The sequence below is a fragment of the Indicator indicator genome, chromosome 1 (assembly GCF_027791375.1).
Source record: "Indicator indicator isolate 239-I01 chromosome 1, UM_Iind_1.1, whole genome shotgun sequence".
Lineage (NCBI taxonomy): Eukaryota > Metazoa > Chordata > Aves > Piciformes > Indicatoridae > Indicator > Indicator indicator.
The window spans coordinates 109,159,462-109,185,206 of NC_072010.1; positions in this window are offsets into that span (position 1 = coordinate 109,159,462).

The window sequence follows — 25,745 nt, forward strand, 5'->3', positions numbered from 1 at the left end:
TTTAATCATAGATTGTAGTTAGGCCTGTAAATACAGCTTCATTTGCTTCCAAACTGAGTTAGCCTGGTTATTGTTAATGTGGGAGGGGAATCCCATCCCACCACACCACAATACCTGTAATTATTTTCTGTTGCCAAAAAAAATAAATGCAATATTTACAGTGCTTTGTGCTGCAGTATTGAAAATTGGAATGTGAAAACAGGCAGAAACTATAATTGTCAAAGACACCTTTTGGATGCGGTATGACTAGGATCCAAAACAGTAGTTGAATTGAAATAAAAGATAAAAGTAAAGTTAGCCATTACATATCGTTCATTATCTGTTAGGCTTTAATTTATATGCAGATTAGATGTAATTTCAACATAAAAATGGCTAAAGGAGATTGTTTAAGCTATTCTTACAAAACATTTCATGAAAGTAGAGACTAGAGAGGAAAGATCTGGAAAAAAAAAAAGGAAAATATAGCTGATCAATTTTATCAAGAGTTCAGTGTACAGCCACAATTTATAGAATATATAGATCTCATAGCAAACTTTCTAGCTGTCATCTTTAGCCAGTGAAAATCCACCTCTTTGATATACAAGGACTGCTGAAGGTTATTTGTGATTGTTTACAACAGCATGAGTTCTACTTCTTTAATAGGATAAAAATTATCTTTTTCTTCCTTATACTACAGTGAAAAAAATCTGTTTTTTTAAATTATCCCCAAATTAAGCAATTTGAAAACATTTACAAGTAAAATTTTAACACCTACTCAAAGCATGTTAAAGAAATCTTGTTTTGCAGGCATTTTAACCCTTTGTAACAGTAGACAACAATCATAGAATCATAGAAATGTTAAGGTTAGAAAATATCTTCGAGATTATGAAGCCCAACCACTTGCCTTGAGTTTGTAATCCCACCATTACTGCTAAGCCACTGTCCCTAAGCCATGTCTCGAAATGCCACAGTCATTCATCTTTTAAACACCTCCAGGAATGATAACTCCACCATTTACCTGGGCAGCCTGTTCCTATGAACAAAATTCTTACGTAGTCTTGGCAATTTTTAAAATTGCAGAGTGAAAATGGGTTTCACAGATATTTTTGAGCCCTTAACTAACAGCTTTGAGTTTTAGAGAAGACTCTTACTGTTGCTCCTGAACACATTGTACAGGTAAAATTGTTGAGTATTTTAGTTCCTAAATTTAGCACACATTTAAAATGAGGAAAATTTATCTTTGTCCACTGAAGCCTACCTATGTCTCCTTAAATAGAATTTTAAAAGAACAATAGTGTTATGATAGATCCATCAAATAGATAGAAGTGTACGATTATCCTGGTTTCAGCTGAGATAGAGTTAATTTTCTTTCTAGTAACTGGTACAGTGTTGTGTTTTGGATTTATTGTGAGAACACTATTGATAAAAGACTGATGCTTCAGTTGTTTCCAAGTAGTGCTTATCCTAAGTTAAGGATTTTTACAGTTTCCCATGCTCCGACAGTGAGCAGCTGCACAAGAAGCTGGAAGGGAACATGGCCAGGACAGCTGACCCTAACTAGTCAAAGGGATGTTTGGTACAATAGAGCATCATGCTCAGATATAAATTGAGGGAAGCTGGCTAGGAATGATCATTGCTCAGATATCTGAGTGGTGAGCAATTAAATTTTGCATCACTTGTTTTGTCTTGTGTTAGCGTTTTGTTGTTGTTTTTGGTTTGGGTTTTTTTTTTTTTGGTTAGTTGGTTTGGTTTTGGTTTGTTGTTTTTTTTGTTTTTAATATTCCTTTTCATTACTAATATTACTCATTAAGATTAATTATTATTATAATTATTATTATTATCCTTACTATATTTTAGATTAGTTTAGTTATCAAACCATTTTTATCTCAGCTAATGACTTGGTTGGTTTTTTGGGGTTTTTTGTTTGGTTGGTTGTTGGTTTTGGGGGTTTTGTGAGGGTTTTTTGGTTGGTTGGTTGGCTGGTTTCGTTCGGTTTTCTTCTCCTATACTCTTCATCCCACTGGGGAAGGAGAAGGTGGGTGCAAGAAGCTGCATGGTGTTTAGCTGCTCATCTGGTTAAACAGTGACAATGATACTGTTCCCTAAAAAGTGGAATTTCAAGTTTTGCAACATCCATGCACCACTTACAAAGTTTTGAGGACAGTCTGTTTTAACAGCCTACCGATCTGACACCAAATTAGACATAAGCATCCATGAATTCAAAAACAATGAGAAATCTTCTTACTTAAGATATTAATATAGATAGTAGAAGATTTGTACTTGACAGAGTACAATATGGGTGATAAGTTTGGAACATTTATTATCTTATCCTTGAAGACTTTTCCCTGAGGCTTAAAGATATCTTTTAGAAAATGTAAGCTGATGGAGCCTTAAGAAAAATATTACAGTGCATTTACTTTACAAAAAGCAGGTCTAGTAGAAACAAAGATCCTCAGGGCAACTACAGTATAAGGAAACAGCCATAAAATATTAAGTGAGTCACTAAGTATTACTGCGCAAGTCATTGGCAGTATTGAAAACTCAACCATCATCTCTTTGTGTCCTAAATATATATCCATCAAATTACACTATTTATTTCTAACAAGATCTCAAACCAAATAAAAACCCTGGCTGAGGAAAAGTCTGTTTCATTTCAATGACCTTAAACGTCAACTCTTCCTAACTATGAATAGACTCTAAATTAGGTTTGAGGTGGATAGGGGAGGTCAAGAACAAGTGAATCACGTGTTTTAATCCACATGTTTTTTCCAACAGAAACTAGAAGAGCTCACTGTTATAACAAAGGCAACTCAGATGTGCTGGATTAGACAGGTTGAAAAGAAACCTCTTCAAGATTGATTGTATCAGTGAAGGTCATGTTTTCTCCTCTGGTCTTACATTCAGTCCATCCATCACGTGTTTCCTTATTTGCAGTAAGCAGAATGTATTTTTTTTCATGCCCCTAGGAAACATTCCTCTTCCCACAGTCTCAGAGCCCTGATTGCCTGCCCCTTGCTCCTCTCAGTAACCATTTTGCTCATGCTATGAACTTCCCTTACTGTTTTGCTCTCTTGGCCTACTTTAAATATTTCTCTTAGCTCAGTACATGGCTTTTCTGAGGACATGTGAGCAATCTCATCCCCTCTCCAAAGGATGCTACTTCACCCTGAATATAGGAGGTAAGAAAACATATCACATGTGCATTGGATTAAAACTCCAGGGCTGTCCAGCAATAACTCCTTCTGCTGTCCAGCCACAAGATCTCTACCAAACATAGTAACCATACAATAAAAAAAAGAAAACAAAAAAGAAAATAAAACAAAACCAACAACCAAACAAAGGAAAGTAAACATTGAAACTTCTTTGCCTTGCCAAAGTGTAGCCATACTTGTTGGATACTGTTGAACTATGAGTTGTTTCTGCGTTGAGATTTTTTTCTCTTAATCTTTTAAATTTCATTAGATAATGCTATCACAGCCAGATTCTCAGCAAATGCAAACTTCTCCAACATCCAAACATTCATGTCCAAAGATGATTTTTTCATATTTTATTTGTTTGTTTGTTTACATACATTAAGAAGAAGAGTGTCTGAGGGTGGAAACGGGACATAACTGAAGTCAGTCTGACAGAGTTGGTACAGAAAAACTGTATGGTCACTCTCTTATACCTACTTTCTCTCTGCAAAAGTGTTTTCTAGCTGTATGTCCACAAGTTCCTGCAATATCTATGACTACTTTAAGGGATTCCTAGAAATTGGCCAAGAAAAGCATATCCAGTGTCAGTAATTTAAATTTGTGTCATGACTAACTGGAAAAATGTTTCTCTCCCACAGTAATTTAAGGGTGTGGAAATCCAAGTGGAATTACAAAATTACAAGGGCTATTCATCTAAAGGAGTGAAAGATCTGATTTTATTGATGCTGTACCACAAAACAGTGGACTGCTTATGTCTTAGAATTACAGAATACCAGAATACAAAAGCAACACAAGTAAAATAACTGGAAAATCTCTACAGTATCTGTAACACAAACTTCAGTGGTGGCTTAATTTTAGTATTCATTCTTCTACATGTTGAGACATAAATTATTAATATATAAGCACATCAAAATCAGAGCTGACAAATTTTTCTTCTCACCTTATTAATAAATGTGCAGTCACAACACAGTTAATTCTTTAAATAATCTAGAGCTATGTAAAAGTCTTTGCAATTACTTCTTGGCTGTTAAAGAGTTCTATGATAACATTGTTCTACTGACATAGTGAAAAAAATATGCAGTTAGGTGTGTGGGAACACAACATACATCTACAATTGTTCATTAAAATTTTAAGTCTGAGTGCTTGCATGCACCTCACTGGAAAGGTATTCCATAAATTGTTACTTTGTCTTCTGATATGAGTTACTAAAAACGGTTGAGACCTTGGGTGAGCAATATGCCTATGTCATCTAAGATGCTAATATATTTTCTGAGAAGCTGGAAGAGTCTAGGAAGTTGTATTGGCAGCACATATTGCTTCTATCTTTAAAAGACCCAAGAGATCTTCAGGTAATTTATTGCCTACGATTTTAACTTGCTCAATGGAATCACTTCTTTTTGTTTGAAGTTTTTAACATGCTTAGGCATGCACAGGGAATAAGGGCCAACTCTATTTAAGAGAGATTCTGAAAGCCTGAGGAGTCATTTAAATTAAGTGACAGAGGTTGTAACACGGAAAGATTATATTGCAATTCATAGCAGTGGTTTGCCACAACTTTCAAGTCTGTTCACTAGGTGCTGTCATTGTCTAGGAGACTTGTCTTCTTCATTGTTTTCTTTATGTCAGATATATATTTTCACTTCTTTCAGGCTCTTGGTGGAAAAAAAAACTACCCTCCTGTTCCAGCTCAGAAGCTTTCTGATCATTCCATGTACTGTCCATCCTGTCAGAGCTCCTTGGGAGTCTCACATTACAGTATGAGACCAAAATGAGTCATTAACTGCCTGAGGCAGATGTTTATTGCAGGATTGAATATACTAGCTATAAATCAGTACATGGGAGACTCATATTAGTCAGTAATGAAAGAAGTTAACAAAAAAGAAAAATAATTAAAAAGAAAGTAAAAATTCAAAGCATATTTCAGTTTCTGAAATATTGAAGTAGCTTGTCTATGAGTCTGTCCAAGACTACAAGCAAAAACATTCAGGTATCATGAGAAAAGGGTTGTCTTCAACCAGCTAAGTCTAGTCAGTGCTAGAAAGCTGTACTGTTCCAACAAAGCCTCCGTTAAAGAGATTTAATTTAGTCTTGACTGCCTGAAACTAAGCTCAGTACCATGGAGTAAAGGAGTTTTAAAAGAGCTGTCTAAGAAGTTTTAGGCCGAACAATATCTAAAAAAATTATATGATATGGAAATGTGCATTTTTGTAAGAAATTGTGAGAAATTCTTGACTTCAATTTAATTGGAAGAAATCTTGAACTGAAAATCAACATACAAATCAGCTTTCTTACAACGACTTTCATTTTGAAGCTTTGTTTAGTTAAATGTATTAAAGCAATATATTACTGACATAGAAACTAAAATATTTTGTGATTATCTAAATGAAGTAACTTGAGTAGCTCTTCCCCTCCTTATTTCTTCCCCTGTAATTTTTTACCGTTTTTCACTTTTCAGCCCATTTTTAGGAGCAAAGATAATTCACTCTTTACTAAATGAAACAAAAGAGATGAAAACTATGTTTTATTGAATCTTACTTGCAGTCCTGGGAGGGGAGGGGAGGGAAGGGGAGGGGAGGGGAGGAGAGGGGAGGGCAGGGCAGGGCAGGGCAGGGAAGGGAAGGGCAGGGAAGGGAAGGGAATTAGACAAATTAGACAGCCCAAAGTCATTAGCTACTCATGCAACATTCCTTCCAGCCCTTTCACCAGCTTTGTTTCCCACCTCTGAACATATTTAAGGAGTTTCACATCCTTAAATTGTGGGACCCGGCACACCACACAGTACTAAAGGTGAGGCCACGTCAGTGATGAGCACAGTGGGATAATCCTGTCTTTTAACCATCTGGTTATATAGTGTTTTATACACCCCAGGGTGAGATGTGCCCTCTTGGCTGCCAGAGCACACTGCTGACTCATACTGTGCCTCCTGTCAACCCCAAGATCCCTTTTGGCAGAGCTGCTCCCAGCCAATAATCTCACATTCTGAACTTGTTCCTGGTAGCATTCAGTCCTAGGTGAAGGATCCAGCATTTGGACTTGTTACATTTCACACCATTGATCATGTCTCAATGCTTCAATCTATCCAGGTCCCTCTGCAAGACCTCTTGTCCCTTAAGAGAAACAACAGTACCTTTCAGTTTGATATCATCAGGAAACTTGCTGATGTTATATTCAACTCCTGCATCCAGGTCATTGATAAACATGTTGGATAAAACTGGCCCTAGAATTTGAGTCTGCCTGTCATCACATGTGAAACGTGCCAAGCACAATGCTACTAATTTCACAGAGGGGATAATTGTGACCTAGTACTTAGGCCCAAGACCTCAAACTGTTTAGCTTAATAAGAAAAAATTAACCTTAGAGTCCAAGGTTATTTCTAAGGAGGTACAGAGTAGTTCAGTACAAGAAAACCACCATAGGAAGAGTTATATTTGCCATACAACCATTTCAGGGAAAAAAGTGTACAAGTGAGGGTCATTTCCAAGAACCTTATTAGCTATCAGTAATTTGGCATGTCAGCAATAAGGTGAGCAAGTTAGATTTATGGAGTCACTTCCTGAGATGCTTCCTAGACCTTGTCATTCATTGCCCCTGAACTGGGAGGGCATCAATGACCACAATCCCAGAGCATCTCTTGCCAAATCTTGGGGGTGAATGAGCAGGTAAACATACCCCATGCTTTTAATCCATGAAGACACTGCCTATCATATAATGTAAACTCTTGTAATTTAAAAGGAATGGAAAGAAATCCAAATGGGCAGTTGCAACCCAGCTGGGACATGCATCAGTCTCTAAAATTCTGCTAGGCAAAGGTGAGATCCACCTTCCAACCATCACTACTAACACTGTGCAAAGTGCCTGAGTTCAAGGTGATTCAAATGTACCCCAAACAGTATTCTGTTCTGCTGTAAATTAACCTGTCTATAAAAGACCCTTATTTTTACTGAAAAAAACCCTCCTAAGTTGCTCATAGGAGCAGCAAAAATGTTTAAGATGGGAAATTGATATTGATTCTAGCAGCAAGTATTCACTTGAGCATGCGAGAGGCAAACAGCAGCCAGACCAAAGAGCCTTTTCTTTTAATGTGTCCTGACGTTAAGTAGAAATCTATGTGTTCACCCACAGATTTAATAGCCATTTATCCCATCTCAATGAGTTCTAAACACTATGATAAAAAGAAAAAGAAAAGTAGCAGTCCAAATCCATTCTTCATTTCCCATCTTTCTGTCCATGCCCTTACACACTGCCATCTTCTCCAGATTTGTTGAAGTTCCAGTTAATAAGGCAGGCAATACAATAACTGTCATTCTATTTCCTTTGTGAAAGAAAATGCTTTCCAGAAGTATTCACATTGCAAAGGTGGTGACTTTTGACATTTTGGAAGTATATAACCATTAAATAGAGGAAGATTCCTATCTGTATTCATGTTCTTAGTCTCCCTTGAGTGCCCCAGCTGTCCTTGTCTGCATTGTCTGCACCACAAATGCTTGAGGGAATACACTGCGAGTAGCACAGAGTTCAGCATTGGGATGAAGTTTTGCCAGAAGGTGTAGGCTTGTGATTTCTGAAGTTTGAGAAGTGCAGAGAGAGAATGGGATGTTACAGCCCCTGCATGAATGCTCATTCTTATTCCATGAAGGGCTGTTGAGAATTTACAGAAAGATAAGCCAATCTGATCCAACTGTGGGTACTTAGGGGAATGCCTGAAAAATGCATTCTGTCAGGATGGCTAAAATGTATTAGAATATTCATGGCTTGATGTATTTTATTCACCCACATTTCTCACTGGAATGAGCATGAACATCTACAAGATTTAAAGGACACTTGCAGAGTTAAATCTTGACCTTTTGGTCAGCCTTTTCACCAGCTGCAGCTACCAGAACATGCTTCTGGAAGAAAGCCTATGAATGCTCAAGCATGTGTTACACAACAAGCACACCATATCCCTGAGACTGCAAATATGGCTGTAAGCATACACAATTAATTGACATTAACCATTTCAATTTGGAGTTCCTCCTCTGCTATATAAATACACTTGAAAGGTTATCCTGCAAAAGAATAACCATTCTGACAGTCAAACTCAGTTTTTTTGATAGTCTAAGTGTAATAAATCTTGACATCTCTACCTTACTTAGGGGAAAATAGAACCTATTCAAAATTATTGATATGTACAGCTGATTCTTTCTAAAGAACTGCTTGTGTCACATGCAAGCATGTTTTGAATGACATCAGTGGGTGTGGGGATTAAGAATTTAAGCAGCACAAACATTGTAGATGATTTTTTTTTAAATCTTTCAGCCATTGTTAGGAAGAAAAGGGGATTCACATTAAGTGTTTGTCCTGTCTTATATAGAAAAGATGTAACTGTACCCTGCAATGGGCAAAACCAGATTTGTTCAAAAATTACTTCTGCATATTACAAAATATGCCATAACTGTCTCCTAAGGAGCCATGAATAGGTCTCCTCCTTTCTTCCTTCCTCTTCTTTCTTGTCTTCCCTTCTGTCATGCTTTCTCAATCCACATAAGTATAAATATATATCCTCTTAATGTCATTTTAGGGAAAGAAAGCACTGTTTCTATTTGCAGAGAGGAAAGAGTAAACTTGAAGCCCAGAGACACAGAGGAAGTCTATGACTGAGCTGGGTAATGGAATATGGTTTTTTTATAGTTTCTGATCAGTACTTGGTCCTCAAGATATTTCAGGCTCCTGGTAAAGATTTGTCACCAGTAAATGAAGTGCTGTCGGCAGTTGGACAAAAATGGTTCTCTCTTTTTTTTTTTTTTAACTTTACAGATGGCAGAAAGGTTCTTATCTCTCCATGGGGGTGTACATATGAAAATCTAACAATTACAATTTACAGAATAAAATACAGCTCTAAGACACAAAGTGATGCAGTGGTTAGAATTAAAAATAATCAAGAAAGAAGTCATAAGGGCTTAAAGAAAACTTTTCATACCTTCCCAACTTCTTTACAAGATCTTGACTTCTTTATGGCCATTTTTTGTGCCACACTTGGACAGCAGGTAAGTTTTATATTATGTGATTATTTATATTTATATTATTTATACTTATGTGATATTATGTAAGGGAACACTAAGAATTTCTACAGGTACATTAATGGTAAAAAGAATACTAGGGAAGGTGTGGGCCCCCTCAGAAAGGAAACAGTGAAATGGTCACAAGTGACCTGGAAAAGGCTGAGGTTCTCAATGGCTTTACCTCAGTCTTCACTGCAAGGGCCTCCACCCACACTCCTGGAATAGTCATTGAAGCTAATGGCAAATACCAGAAGGAAGAACTGCCCATGTCCCTCAGGGATCAGTCCTGGGACCAGTCTTGTTCAACATATTGTCGGTGACATGGACAGTGGCATTGAGTGCACCCTCAGCAAGTTTGCTGATGACACCAAGCTGTGTGGTGCAGCAGACACACTGGAGGGAAGGGATGCCATTCGGAGGGACCTGGAGAGGTGGGCACAAGCCAGCCTCATGAGGTTCAACAAGACCAAGTGCAGGGTCCTGCATCTGGGTCGAGGCAATCCCAAGCACAAATCTAGGCTGGGCAGTGACTGGCTAGAAAGCAGCCCTGAGGAGAAGGACTTGGGGGTGCTGGTGGATGACAAGCTCAACATGAGCTGTCAACGTGCACTTGCAGCCCAGAAAGCCAACCAGATCCTGGGCTGCATCAAGAGAAGTGTGGCCAGCAGGTCAAGGGAGGTGATTCTCCCCCTCTACTCAGTTCTGGCATGTTCCAGCACAGCCTATCAAGGACCTTAGCACTGAGGATGCTTCAGAGGAATGTAAAAGGTTCACAAATGCTTGGTACTGTTCATCTCTTGAAAGTGGGAACTGGGAAAAAGTTGGTGTCTGCTGAGGTAAACTCTTGTTTGGGAAGCAGTGAGCTTTGCTCAGAGATCTGGCTAGCAAACTAATTTATCAAATCCATATTAAATGTGAGAAGTAGAGCAGGATATGTAGTTTATATGTCATCATTATAATTTCAACAGAAAGACCATTTTATTTTCACTATTAAGCATGCCCGACTTCATTTTATGAGTCATATCACATATTTCCCTTCTCCTTCAGCAGACCCTTTGATTTCTTTACAGTATCTCAGTATTTACATGAGTCTTCCACATAAGCTAAGCCTGAGAAACCTCTTATTTGAAAAAATATTATCCATTCAGCTGTTCCAGCTTGTTAGATTAATCTTGAACAAAAGCTGTGTTTTTGCCTCATCTCACAGTTACAATTGCAGATTACATATGAAAAAACATTTCTCCAGTCTAAGTTACAAGGACAATAAAACTGTGATAGCAGCCAGAGCAATGCAGATGGTATATACAAAATCAAACACAAAAATGTTGTGCTAACAACAAGAAAATGGTTCAAGAGTAGTTTGGGTTTTGTGCATATGCTCAAAGAAGAAAACTACCATGCTAGCAACATATTTCAATAAAGATAAGCCTCCAGGGAAACAGCTCAAGTACACAAGGAATTATGAAGCAAGCTGTGCTGTAACTCTCTTGAGAGGGAACAAAAATATTCTTTCCATTCTGACTTGCCTTTCATCTAGAATAATATGAAAACACCTTTGTTACAGCCAATGACACTATGTACCAGACCAAGAAAACATACTCAGCACAGCCAGTGTAGCATGCAATGCTACTACTTCCTTCACTATTTTTTGGTCAGTCTAAATAGCCTCACTGATATACATAGCATGCAAAGTTCTCAAAGCATAAAACAATATGGAAAGGCACTACTGAAAGCATGACTAGAGTTACATGGCTTATCATAATATAATATATATACATGCCTAGCACAAGCAAGAAGTGGAGGAAAAGATAGGAAAAAACAGTCTTATTTAGTGTGTGTGGCTTGGCTGAAGTACCAAGGTGTATAGTTAGAGATTAATGTGAAAAATAAAAAACCATATGTACAAATGGCATGTGTGTGGCTTTCTTTAACTACCACAGCTCATAGTTAGAGACGAATGTGAAAAATAAAATAGGATAGGTACAAATGATACAAATCAGAGAAGCACCAAAAAAAAAACCCTAAGCAGGATATTTGAGGTTCCCAAGGACTCTGAAAACTGCTTGATAATATTATTTCACAAAAAAACAAAAAAAAAAAAGCAGTCTTTTGGGGGATTTATTTCCCTTTTTTCATTTTTGAATGCTAATGAAAGAGGGAAAACATGAATTCAGAACATTACTGCAGAAAGCACACACAGAAATTGTTGCTATATTCATCATGCACAGGTACTGTCTGAGACTTCATTTCAGGAAACAGGGTTTATATCCTTGTTTCAACTACGAGCTGGAGCAAATCTCTTGGGTGCTTCAGCTTTCTCATCTGCTGAGATGTGATCAAATTGTTTTATATGGTGGCTGAGCCAGTGATGAAAAGCAATACACAAAGACAAAATGTTATTATAAAATATAGAAGTTAAGAAAATGCAGGTAACTTCTTGTTTTTTATGATTCATATGCATCAAGTTTATTGATGTAACCACAACAGTGGAACTATAAATAGATGGCAAGAGGGAAATTTGATCAAATACCTAAAATATCATTAAACAATTACATAATAAGGAAAGAGTTTATGAAGTACCTCTTGGATCAATTAATTGTAAATTACTTATTGTAAATATATAGAAATATGTTTATTTTAATTTTGAACAAAATATAGGGTTAAGCATTGTGGGATTTCACAATGATATATCCAGTGTTTGGTGAGATTCAGATTTTTGTTTCTGAATGATAAATTGAGAATAATTGTACTTAATTAATTTACCTTATAAATGACTCCAAGATGGAGGGGCTCTGTGTACACAGGAGCTCAGGATGATAATTCAAAATGCTTTAATTGGAACTACAGCCTGGAAAATAATAAGGAGTGCAACTCAACATACCTTGAATATATAAGTACTCAAAGTGAGTATGGAGAAAGGCCACTCAAACAACTGTTCAAGGGAAAAGAACATAAGCATTATAAAACTTCTTCTACGTCAGCTGTGTCACACTGCTACAGAAGAGAAGACGAACATTTGCAAAATGTAGTAAAAGCAGTCTTGTTTGTAAGACTAAGTAATTCCTCAGACTTCTTTGTTATCTGCTGCTTCCCAAAGCATGATGAATTTTTGGAAGATAAGGATCATCTGCAGAGAAGCCAAAGATGAGTATTGATGAAGACATAACAAAAGAATTGGGGCAGGAAATATCGGTCTGCAAATGTCTATAAATTAGTTTTAAAGAAGAAGAGAATAAATTCCATTTCTTGCCATTTGTGGAAGCAACACAGAATAGAAAGCTTAAATGGAGGAAAGAAGGATAAGTTTAGATTCAGCAAGGAACAGAATGACTGAAAATGAGTGTCAAGGAAAAATACTCATTTTCAGTCCTTGCAGCTTCAAAAACAAAACCAAACCAAACCCTGATCTTATATAACAATTCCTTATTTTGAGTGGGAAATGAACATCACAGGATCTTGAGGTACACCCATGGTCTGTGATTTCATAAGAGCTGGAGAGAACTGCGAATCTCAATTAACTCAGTTGAGATCATATGAGTCACTACAGTTTTATATACATGAATCTGAAAGTAGAAATTGCTCTAAAATGGCCAGAAGCCATCACATCTTTTTGTTTGTGTTTCCAAATGGATGTTAATCTCTCTTTGAGTCCACCAGTACCTTTACTACAAACATGCCATTCCATCTGCTCTATGCTATGGTCTCTTGTTTCAGGAAAACAGCCTATGCAGGCAGATGCTGCATACATGGGAAAAAATTGGATGGTTTACTTCATTATGAACCTGAAAACAGTAGGAGCTGCCAGTTTTGATTTCCCCAAGATCCATAAGAGGATAACAAAGATTAGCATCTGTTTCATCTGCAATTTCATATCATTACCTGATAGAGTATAGTTGGGAACTGAAGCCCCTGGGAGCCCAACTTGCCTTTTCATAGGGCAATGGGCTAGGGAGCCTTGACAGCTTCACCAAAGGTGCTCAGTGGATTTCTTAATGGACTGCTAAATAGAATATTCAATTGACAGTGTGAAATACCACTTTTGAAGTGTTGGTGATATCTTCTTTTAATCTGATAGATATTGGTCTGGTGAAGGTGTGATGAACAGCACATCTTTTTTATTCCTCTTTTCATAACAGACTCCTGTGAATATCAGGCACACAGTATTATTTTCAATAAAATTCTAATGGAACAGAAACTTAGTAATTTTTTTTATTATTCTTTTTGTTATTATTTTCTTTCCTTAAGACCTCATGCTTCAGTTACTAAACTTTCCAGAGCTTGGGGGGGAGACGGGGGGGGGAGGGCATGGAGGTAGTGAAAATTATGTTGCTATCTACTTTTATGTGTTTAAAGTAAATTTCAATAGACATTTTTAATGCAAAGGTTGAAATGTGATCTGTTCCCAAGAAAGCACTGTAAAATCATCTGAAAGTAGGTCAGGTAGAAAATAATTTAGCATATTAACATAAAATCTATATTCAATCAACTTTTATTGTCTGAATAAATCAGTCACAAGGAAGTGTAGGGGGATCTCACTGAAATGACAGCAATGTCACACAACCTCAAATTTAATTACTTAAATTCAAAACTTTTTTGGTACAACTGATAACTGACTTCCTCAAATGATGGGAGAGTGAATGATTATTTTTTTAATGATTATAATTTTGTAGCTCTTTACTTAGTAACTTGAATGGAGCAAATTTTAGCAAAGCAATATTACAAGCTTTTAAGATACCAGTTTTGATAAAAGCTCAAGTATACTCTTTTTTTAAAAGGTAGATTGGGGTGCTTTATTATTGTTATATAGAAAAATACTGTAATTCCCAATTCATCTGCTATAGCTAAAAATTAAACTTTGAGAGATTGAGTTATTTGCTCTTATGAGCAATATGATACTGGTTTGAAATGTGAGAGAAAGATAAAGGAAAGATGAGTGAAGAATGTCATATTCTGGGCCGTGTTGTTAATATGTAAATAGGACATAACTTTTGTTGTTGTATTGGCTTTGAAACTTTTACACTTGGAAATTTAACTAGTAAGGTTAAGTCTTTCTGAAATGCAGTTAGCTAAACTGACACCTTCATATTTATCAGGTTGTTGTAAGCGTTCAATCCATAGCTACCTACCATTAAAATACATTCTTAAGCTTTTGCTCTGTCAGATAAAGTTTTTGAAGGAGATAAGGAATAAAACACCCATTTTTAATACACAGTGACAATAAAAACAACTGTCCTGGCCCAAAGTAAGCAACATGGTGTGAATAAACAAAACATGTCAGTTTTGTCCTAGGATGAACCTTTCATTAAAGCTTTGTGTGTTAGCTTGCTTGCTTAATTAAAGTCTTGGGATGACTTCTGAATGTTGCATTACTGTTATTCCCCATGCAGATGTGCTAGGAGAGTTCAGACCTCATGACCAACTACCACATTTGCTTATCACAGAGGAGAGGTAAGTTGGTCTTCTGCTAGAAAGAATTAGCTGACTGGACTATCTTTCAATACTTATAACATTTCTTAATGGAAGAAACCCACCTAGACGAGTACCTTGATAGTCCATTCTATCCAATTAAAAATTACTATAGTTATCCAATGGAAGTGAAAATATTTCTCATTATTAAATCAGATCAGTATTTCTCATTTCTAGACCCACCTTCCCATCACTTGCAACATCATTGAATTTAAAGTGCTGGGGTAAGTCTTTCCATATGGGTTATATCTATTAGGTTTATTTTTATCACCTTTTGTAGAGATTTTCAGTCATTTGAGAGAATGAGACCCAAAGGGGATACACTGTTAATGTTAGTTTTTTGAGTTTTTTTTAAATGTGACTCACACTATTATACATCAACAAGACTTGTAATTTAGTAGGGGACCCACTTCATGTCACAGACATTCCTGTGGCTATTTTGGCTTAAAATCTGCCTTTGATAAAGGCTGTTTGCATACATTCAGTAGAAACTGCTTATAGCTCCTGCTAAATCCCTTGAAGCTCACACGTGAACATGGGCTAGTTGAGAGCCTTGCAACTTCTTCACAACTCTGAAGCCAGGAAACTTCACTTGCATGTCTGAGCATCTGTAATTGGGGCTATCAACAACTGCTTAAGACTGCACATTTCAGAAAGAAATGTCAGCTGTATCTATCCTCTGCTTTATGATTCCCTAGGAATGAGGAGACCCTTCTGAATGTTCTGCACTCCTGCCCTCCATTTGCTGTTTGAGAAAATATCCCTTTATATCTACTGCTTAAGAGATGCATTTAACCCTAGAGAACAGGTCAACATTCCTGTGATCTGAGTGACACTGTTGGTAAGAGCCAGAAGAGTCAGACAAGAAGCTGACTGCCCCATCTATGGAACAGACAAGTTTAAGTGAGTAAAGGGGAATGTAGAAGCCATGAGCTGCTGTGACTGAAAGGAGAGGTTAAAGTGAGCGATATGTGCTAGCACTCAAAGGTGTTCAAAGAGATAGGGAGAAGCTGAGATAAGGCTATGAGGTGCAATAGATAACCAGCTAGAAAAGGTGAAAAGTGAAAGGATGGCACCAATGAGGAACCAAAATCTGGGAGGGGAAAAGTACAGCTGTCTGGGTAAGGAAACTAGAGCTATCATGAGGCATCTAAGGAGAGGATAGAAATCAGTGAAATGAGGAGAGTGACATGAGGGGGAAGATTCAAGGCGGAGGGAAAACATCATGGACAAGAAAAAGTTGGATTTAAAATTCAGTACCCAGTACATGGTCGCTCGACAACCAGGTATAGAATTCAGTCTTTCTTTTCTCTGTTTCATTTTCTGACAGTTTCATCCTTTCTTGAATGATCAGAATTACAGCTTACTGCTTTATCAGCTACTGTATTGGCTCAGGTGACAGAAATTTGTGTGGATCAAAAGCCACAACAGAGCTGATGATTCACATGACTGTCAGCATAATTCAGTTTCTTACAAAAAAACCCCCCAATGAACAGAAATCAGAACCAAGGACATTTCCCACATGCATGCATATATACACACATGTATTTTTAAACAGGCAAAATTAATTTAATCATGTGGGAAGAGCCTGAATCATGACTACATTTCTACACTTAATTGAGCCCCTCTTGTAGATTAAAACCATATATTTGAGGCACTTTTTCCACCAAGTCCCAGGAAAAAAAAAACAAACTATTCATACAGAAGTAATCAGGACTAAGGATGAAACATGACATAGGAATAATTGGGCAATGAAGGTACTCCCCTACTTAACTTGTGTGAGGAAGCAGCAAACACGTACAGACAGCTGCAGTGGAAGATCACTCTAATTATATGTTCCTTATTTTCTGAGTGTCTGAATTAAGATATAAGTGGCCTAAGTTGCAGAGCTGGTGTAAACTCATGGCTGTACATAAAATCAATGTGAACTGCTGAAATATGTGAATGCTATATAGTATTAGAGACACAATATAAATTCCAAATTGTTCAAGCTAAACAATTTAAACATAATAGTTCTGTAGACAGTATTCTCTGTGCCTATTAGTTCCCATCTGTTTAGAAAGTATAAAACAAAGTTTTTTACCGAGTGTTGTCAGAACACAGATATTACTGTTAATGAACCACTGATCTGTGAATACAACAAACCCCCAAAGGGGGAAAAAAAAAAAAAAAAAAAGAGGAAAATCAGTTTGGCTCCTGTGGAGGTAGAGTGTGCTCAAACACTACAGAGCAGTGGTCATTAGCTCAACATTGTGCATTCAGCATAAATTCTGTGCTACATACAAAGGGCAAAATAAAAGGGATTAGAATGCATAAATAGAATGGTTGTAAGTGAAGACAACTTCAACTTTGATTTTAGCATTACCTAAGTAATAAGCAATTTAATTTACCATGTATTGGTGTTGGGTTTTTTTAACGTGGATTTATTTTCTATGTACAACCTGTATGAAGGAAGGGCCATACATCAGATATGTTCCTTATTTTTGAGGATTAATTTTAGTGGCTGACTACTATTGCAGAGAACTTATATCCCATTATCTTATGGCTCTGTAATGCTTGAATCTTTCATATATTTGTGGAATTAATGTGTATCTCAGAGAGCCAGAGAGACCGCTCATTGTTTTATTAACCTAAATTAGTACTAGATGCCAATTCTTGTAGTTTTAAAAACTTCATAAATGGGAATGAGTGTCTCTTATTCCAGATATTTACCCTTTTTTCCTTAAGTTTAAATATATTCAGTTATTTTGCTGAACAATAGAAGTTGAAGCATCTGTTAATTGCTACTGTCTAAATAAAAATAAACTTTTTACAAGACTGACAAAGCCCTGAAACAGTTCATTCAAGTTGAATATTTGCATATCTGTTTAAAAGAACATCCAATTCACTCTGACTCTAGGTTTCAAACATTTTCCCTCATATTTATCTGTCATTTCATGAATAAGGAATAAGCCCTGTTTAAAGAAATAACATAATACAGATTGTCCTGCCTAGCAAGGCTGTATTCGCTAGACAATCTTTAGCTCAACAATTTACTGCAATGATTTTTCAGCTAAAGAAAGTAAAAGTCCATTCTTGTAGTGGATGAGAAACAGTTTGACACTCCAGCCACATCTCCAAAAGAAGGCTGGAAGTCAAGACAATTTTTCTCCCATTTCTTGTAGCTCCATTAACCTTGGACAAGCAGACAAACTATGCCCACTCTTTCATGCCACATTTCAGAAATAGGATTCAGTGGCTATTTATTAATTTATATAGGTCAGTTCAGAGCAAAAGTATACAGGAACTTACTCATCATTCATGTCAATGTACTATTTTTAATGTCACACTTTCTTAAAGTATGTGCTGTTTCTCTTTCAGATATGCATATTTATTATGTCAGAAAACCTCAAGATCTGTCTCTTGACTATTTAACAAAGAACATCCAAAATTGTTTTGGTTAAAAAGTTGGTTTCATTCTTTCTTCCCTGAATTTGTTCTCTTCTGTTTAATTAAATATGATTTCACAAAACCAGGGGAACAACAATATTCCTCAGTCCCAATGACAAGGATCAGGCACTTGAAAAGATGTAAACTCTTTAATTTATCACACAGATTTTAGGTCTCCTGCAAAGTGTGTACTACCAAAAACACCTCAGAAGCATTGACAGCTAGTCAATACATAGAAATATTAATAAGTGGGAGGCATATAATATGCATTAATCAAAATGCATCTGTAAATCATGCATATAATCAAACAATATGAGCCCTGCTACCCAGTGCTCGTATCAAAGAAACACTCCCTGTGAGTCTGCGTTATATAATTCTTCTAATAGCTTCTCTAGTTAAACAAACCACTTAACACTTTTAATAGAGTACTTACATTGCACTCTAAATCTTATGAGGATAAAAGTTACCCAGTTCTTTTTTATGGTTCTTGTGGGGAGCATTTATCTGGTAAGTATATGCACTAATGCAGTTTTTACAAATGAGATTCACTAAACCTTTTTATTTCTTTATTTTAATTGCATGGTTGTCACTTTTTTCTGTGTTTTAACCTATCCATCAGCATATAGTGGTCTTAGAAATTCCTAACCTTCTGGCTTAAAGTGTTGAAGAGTGCAGTATTGTAGTAAACTGAAATGGATTAATAAATCACTATTCCTCCTACCCGCCCTTCAGCTTGTCCTTGTGTTCTACTTTAGATACTGCTACTATCGCATCACCTCAAAGTTCAGATGGAAGGTCTTGCAGGCACGACTTCCTAGACGATCAAATTATGTTCCTTCCTTAAAAATAGTTACAAAGAATATAGAAAGGAAAGAGATATTGTACCGAGTAACAGTAATAAAATATGTACCAAGGAATGGCTTTTTCATACATTACATCTGAATACCCCTGGAGTAACACAGATTACAAGGAAACTTAATTGGTTAGGATGAACATGAGACATACTCCGAACGACAACAAAAATCCTATGAGCTCAGAGGGAGGACATAAATGAAAAAATGAGAAATGCAGCCACCAGTTCAGCAATGCCTCTCCTGGTTTGGACCTCAGATGGGCTGTTAGTATGACCACCCTGCTGCTTGCAGTCATGGCAGTCCTTTCCCCAGAGTGAGACATGGAGGAGGCAGATGCCCCCATCCCCATGCCATTCAGTGCCAGGCACATTTTATCCTGGGCATAGCCATGGCATGAGGGGTGCTCATCTCTCTCCCTGTTGCAGACCTCTACCCCCAGATACAGATAAATCCTAGAGCAGCATGCTCTGGCCATACAGATCAATATGCAGTCATAACACAGCACTTACACAATAGCACATTATTACATGGGCTGGTTGCAGACAAGGGAGTAGATTCCCTGAATCCATCATAGACTTAAATTGCTAACAATGATCAAGTTCCTGTTTGCTCCAAATCAAGATTCGATTCCTTCTAGAGAAAGGATAGAGTAATAGATGGAGACAGAAGTCAATCCATCATTGTTGGTTTCTTACACCAGTCACCTGAATTTCTGCTCCTACAAAGCCTGTGATTGATTTTAAATACAATTATGTAGCCCAGGAAACCCTGAGCTCTTAAAAAGTTCAGTTCTAAAATCAGTTAATCTCAAAAGTAGAAAAGGACAACATGAACAAGCAAGGAGAATAAATAAAATCCAATCCCATTAAGTGAAGAAATTTAATGGAAAAGTAATCTATACATATGGTTCTTCATACTCTAAAACAAGAAAGCATGCCCTGTACTTTAAAACAGTTAATCATGGCAGGTCAATTTTAAAGCACCAAAGGTACTAAAGAACACAGTTGCTAAACAAAATTCAATTTTACTCCAATTGCAAGGACCAAAACTTCCTGGCTACTCACTGTGTTGATGCTTTTACATTTAAACCTTAAAAAAGATTGAAAGAGATAGGCAGTTTATGTTTTGGAAGACATTTAGAGTCAAAGGAGATTTCTGCCACTTCTTCATTTGTTATAAATGTATTAGGAGCTAATTCCATGGCCAAAATTTCAAACAGCACTATAATAATGTGCACTATTAAAACAAAGTGACTACAGAACATAGCATAAAAATCAAGGAAGCCAAGGTGAAATAGTTCTGCATCTTCTATTCAGTTTTCCTGATAATAAACACTTGTTCCTCAGAGCAGAATTTCAAGTATTTAGTGCTGTTTGATTTTAAATGTCTGCAGAGACAGACACTTTATCTATTTTCTTGAGATTTTAATCCACTCCCCTACAAACTGCTGAGAATCATTTCTTGACATTCAGCCTGTATCTCAAAACACAAGCAATCAAGTTTGCCTTGCAAGACTTCCCTTCATCTACCCTTAATGCCCTGTAGCTGTTTATCCAAACAGTAAAGTCAAGAACCACCTCAGTACAAAGGTTTTTGTAAATTAAAAAAGAAAAGTCTTGATTCTAAGAAAATTAATTCTATTATTCTTATTTTAATATTTTGGTTTTCAGTGAAATTTACAGCACTTGAGTTTGAGTACAGTGCTTTGTGATGAATTGGTCCCCATTAGGATCTTTCTCTGAAGAGCAATTTAAAAGCCAAACTAGAATGTCCCTGTAAAACTCAGGGAAGGATCTTCATCTGATATAAAACTTTCTGTATGCATTAACTTGAGTGGAGTTCAGCCAAGTTGTGTTCTGGGGATTTGGCACATTAATTTTAATACAGTTTTGTGTAGGGGTCAATCACCACTGATTAAATGTTATCATTTGTTGTGTATAAAAGCCTCTAAATATGACTTATACTGGACTATTTTTAGCTACTTCTCTTAATGATTTTTGTCTTGTGAAAAGGAGTGAAAATGAACGTGCATTTGTTCTTGCTCACATAAATATTTTGACACCATAAGTTTCTTGGTAAAGTTCATAAGTATGCAAAGATCACTACAGTCCTGAATAATGTCTCTAGTCCAAACATGAAATTCTCTGCGATATATCAGTCTGAGAATATTGCAGAGAGATCAGAAAAGTAGTATTTATAATTTATGACTCCTGAAAAACCTGAGAAGAATAAATCATCTTTGACTGGACAGGTTTTAGGGCCTGAATAAATAGCTATATAGGACAAGTATCTTAAAGTTGAGACTTCTGCTTCTCTTGACATCTCTTACATCAAATGATGAAGATCAAGTCCATGAGCAATGGACCCACTCACAATCCTTTCCTACTTTACTTCATTGAGCTTTCACCTTCCCATAACATTTTCAGTTTGTATACATAAAATCAATCCATCTCACACCTGAAAATATGTTACTCAGAAAAAAAAAAGAATTCACAGCTGTGTCACATATCTTCCTTGCCTGAAAATCTCATCAGAAATCAAACATTTCTGTGCATGTATGTGATGAGACTACAGTGACAGAGAGCTTTCTGACTGGACCTATAAATTGGTAATTGATGTCTGCCACACAGTGTAGAAAATGAGCTAGGTATAAGTCTCAAGGGACTCATGTTGCCTTGATAAAACCATTTGTTTTCCAGAGTTTTTGTCAATATGACATTATGTAACTCTTCATTCTTGTATCTGAAGCCCACCATCTAACATAGCAAATAAAATACAGTTTGTGTGGTACATAAGGAATCACAACAGCAAAACAAAGGAATACCACCTGCTTAATCTAATTCATGATCAGTAGCCCTAAGGATTTCAGCAAGACCACTTGCTCTAGGTGAGCATTTGTGATGGTTTGAAACTGTCTTTTTAATCTTTCTTTGCAAAGTTCAAGCAGAGAAAGCGAAAGAATATTAATAAGTCACTATTGGGCATAAAAAAGCAAAATAATGATTGTTCTAAACACTTCCATTGGATAGATAGAAATGTTTAAGAACCACTACTCAAAACAAACTTTGGGCAGTCGGGGTCTGAGCTCTCGGCTTTCTTTCTGGGCTGTCTGGCTGGTTCTCTTTCTCTTCTGACTGGAGATAGCACACTAACCTTGGCGAGCTAAGTTAACAGCCTCTTTGCTTTTTAACTAAATCTGCTTTCTGCCAGGGGGGTCTGGGGGGAGGAGGCCCCTTGGGAAAGGCCCCTTTGGAGGGAAGAAAAGGGAGCTTGTTTGTGCTTTTCTGTTGATTGTATATATTTGTAAATGTGAATTCTGTGTATTTGTACATATTCATTGCATTTCATCATTTGTAGATTTGCTTCTAAATACAGCTTTCATTTGCTTTCCAGACTGAGCTAGCCTGGTTATTGTCAGTGTGGGGGGATTCCAGCTCCCACACTGATACAGCATTGCAAAACCCCAAGTCAAGAAGAAGAAGAAGAAGAAGAAGAATCAAGAAGGTTGGAAGAGACCTCAAGGATCATCGAGTCCAACCTGTCACCCTACACCTCATGCCTATCTAAACTATGTCACCAAGTGCCACGTCCAATCCCCTCTTGAACACCTCCAGGGATGGTGACTCCACCACCTCCCTGGGCAGCACATTCCAATGGCCAACCACTCTCTCTGTGAAGAACTTTCTCCTCACCTCCAGCCTAAACCTCCCCTGGCACAGCTTGAGACTGTGTCCTCTTGTTCTGGTGCTGGTTGCCTGGGAGAAGAGACCAAACCCCTCCTGGCTACAACCTCCCTTCAGGTAGTTGTAGACAGCAATGAGGTCTCCCCTGAGCCTTCTCTTCTCCAGGCTAAACAGTCCCAGCTCCCTCAGCCTCTCCTCATAGGGCTTGTGCTCAAGGCCTCTCACCAGCCTTGTTGCCCTTCTCTGGACATGCTCCAGCAATTCAACATCTTTCCTAAACTGAGGGGCCCAGAACTGGACACAGTACTCAAGGTGTGGCCTAACCAGTGCTGTGTACAGGGCTACAATGACCTCCCTGCTCCTGCTGGCCAAACTATGCCTGATGCAGGCCAGGATGCCATTGGCTCTCTTGACCACCTGGGCACACTGCTGGCTCATGTTCAGGCGGCTGTCAACCAGTACCCCCAGGTCCCTTTCCACCTGGCTGCTCTCCAGCCACTCTGACCCCAGCCTGTATCTCTGCATGGGGTTGTTGTGGCCAAAGTGCAGCACCCGGCACTTGGACTTGTTGAATGCCATCATGTTGGACTCTGCCCATCTGTCCAGCCTGTCAAGGTCCCTCTGCAGAGCCCTTCTACCTTCTAACAGATCAACACCTGCTCCCAGCTTGGTGTCATCTGCAAATTTACTGATGATGGACTCAATCCCCTCATCCAGATCATCAATAAAGATATTGAACAGGATGGGGCCCAGCACTGATCCCTGGGGGACACCACTAGTGACAGGCTGCCAGCTGGATGTGGTACCATTCACCACCACTCTCTGGGCTCGGCCCTCCAGCCAGTTCCTAACCCAGCACAGAGTGCTGCTGTCCAAGCCACAAGCTGCCAGTTTGGCCAAGAGTTTGCTGTGGGGGACAGTGTCAAAGGCCTTGCTGAAGTCCAGGTAGACTACATCCACAGCCTTTCCCACGTCCACCAGGCTGGTCACCTGATCATAGAAGGAGATCAGGTTGGTGAGGCAGGACCTGCCCTTCCTAAATCCATGTTGGCTGGGCCTGATTCCTTGGCCATCCTTCAGGTGCGCAGTGATTGCCCCCAAGACAATCTGCTCCATGATTTTCCCTGGCACTGAGGTCAGGCTGACAGGCCTGTAGTTCCCAGGTTCTTCTGTTCGTCCCTTCTTGTGGATGGGCGTCACATTGGCCAGTTTCCAGTCTTCTGGGACCTCTCCAGTGAGCCAGGACTGGTGGAAAATGATGGACAGAGGCTTGTCCAGCTCATCTGCCAGCTCTTTCAGCACCCTAGGATGAATCCCATCAGGTCCCATGGACTTGTGAATATCCAAGTGACTCAACAAGTCTCGAACTAATTCCACATGGATTTCAGGAGTACAACACTGCTCCTTGACCCCATCAACCAGCTCAGGAGGCCAGTTATCCTGAAGTCCTCCTGCCTTACTGTTGAAAATGGAGGCAAAGAAGGTATTTAGAATCTCAGCCTTCTCCTCATCCTTAGTTACAATGTTACCCTCCACGTCCAATAAAGAGTGGAGGCTCCTCTTGCCCCTCTTTTTAGCATTAATATATTTATAAAAATGCTTTTTGTTTTCCTTCACGGAAGCGGCCAGTTTAATTTCTAACTGTGCTTTTGCCTCTCTAATTTTTCTTCTACATGATCTAGCAACATCCTTAAACATATCACTAGTTGCCTCCCCCCCTTTCCAAAGGCGATAAACCCTCTTTTTTTCCCTTAAATCCTTCAGGAGCTGCTTGCTCATCCAGGCCGGTCGTCTTCCCCGCCGGCTCGTCTTACGGCATGTGGGAACTGCCAGTTCCTGTGCCTTTAAGAGCTCCTGTTTGAAGTAGGTCCAACCATCCTGGACCCCTTTGTTCTTAAGGGCTGTTACCCAGGGAACTTTCTGAATAAGTTGCCTGAACAACCTGAAGTTTGCCCTCCGAAAGTCCAAAGTGAGGGTTCTGTTACTGCTCCTCCCTATTTCCCTGCATATTGAAAACTCCACTATCTCATGGTCGCTGCACCCTAGACAGCCTCCAACCATCACATCTCCCACCAGCCCTTCTCTATTTGAGAACAGCAGATCAAGCAGAGCCTTGCCCCTGGTAGGTTCACCCAAGAGCTGCATCAGGAAGTTGTCATCCATGCACTCTAGGAACCTTCTGGACTGTCTCCTCTCTGCTGAATTAAGTTCCCAGCAGATGTCTGGTAGGTTAAAGTCCCCCACAAGGACAAGGTCTGATGATCTTGAGACAGCCTCCATCTGCTTATAGAATATCTCATCGGCCTCCTCATCCTGGTTGGGTGGTCTATAACAGACTCCAACCAGGATGTCAGTTTTGTGTGGCCTCCCTCTGATTTTAACCCATAAGCATTCAATCCTTTCACCTGCAACCTCGAGTTCTGAGGCATCAAAAGATTCCCTAATATACAGGGCCACCCCTCCTCCTCTTCTCCCTTGCCTGTCTCTCCTAAAGAGCTTATAACCCCCCAGTGCAGTACTCCAATTCTGAGAGTCGTCCCACCGTGTTTCTGTGATGGCAACTACATCATAGTCTTCCTGGTGAACCAAGAGTTCCAGTTCCTCTTGTTTGTTGCCCATACTGCGTGCATTGGTGTACATGCACTTCAGCTGGGCTGCTGATTTCACCAGTTTGTGTGGTCCTCCCTCCTCTCCAGGGAGACTGGTTTCCACACCCACCCCCTTCAGACCTAGTTTAAAGCCCTCCCAATGAGTCCTGCCAACCCCAGTGCCAGCACCCTCTTACCCTTTCTAGATAAATTCAACCCATCTTGGTCCAGCAGGTCAGGTGCAGTAAGAGTTGCCCCGTGATCAAAGAAGCCAAAATTCCGCTGCTGGCACCATCTCCTAAGCCACCTGTTGATGGTGTGGGTTTTCCTGTTCCTCTCAGTGTACACCACAGCTGCTGAGGGAACTGAGCAGAACACCACTTGACCTCCTGCCCCGTCAATTGGTTTCCCAAGGGCCTTAATTTCCTTTTTAATCTTCCTGGTGCTGCTCTTTTCAATTTCTTCACTTCCAGCCTGAATTACCAGCAATGGGTAATAGTCAGAGGGCTGGATT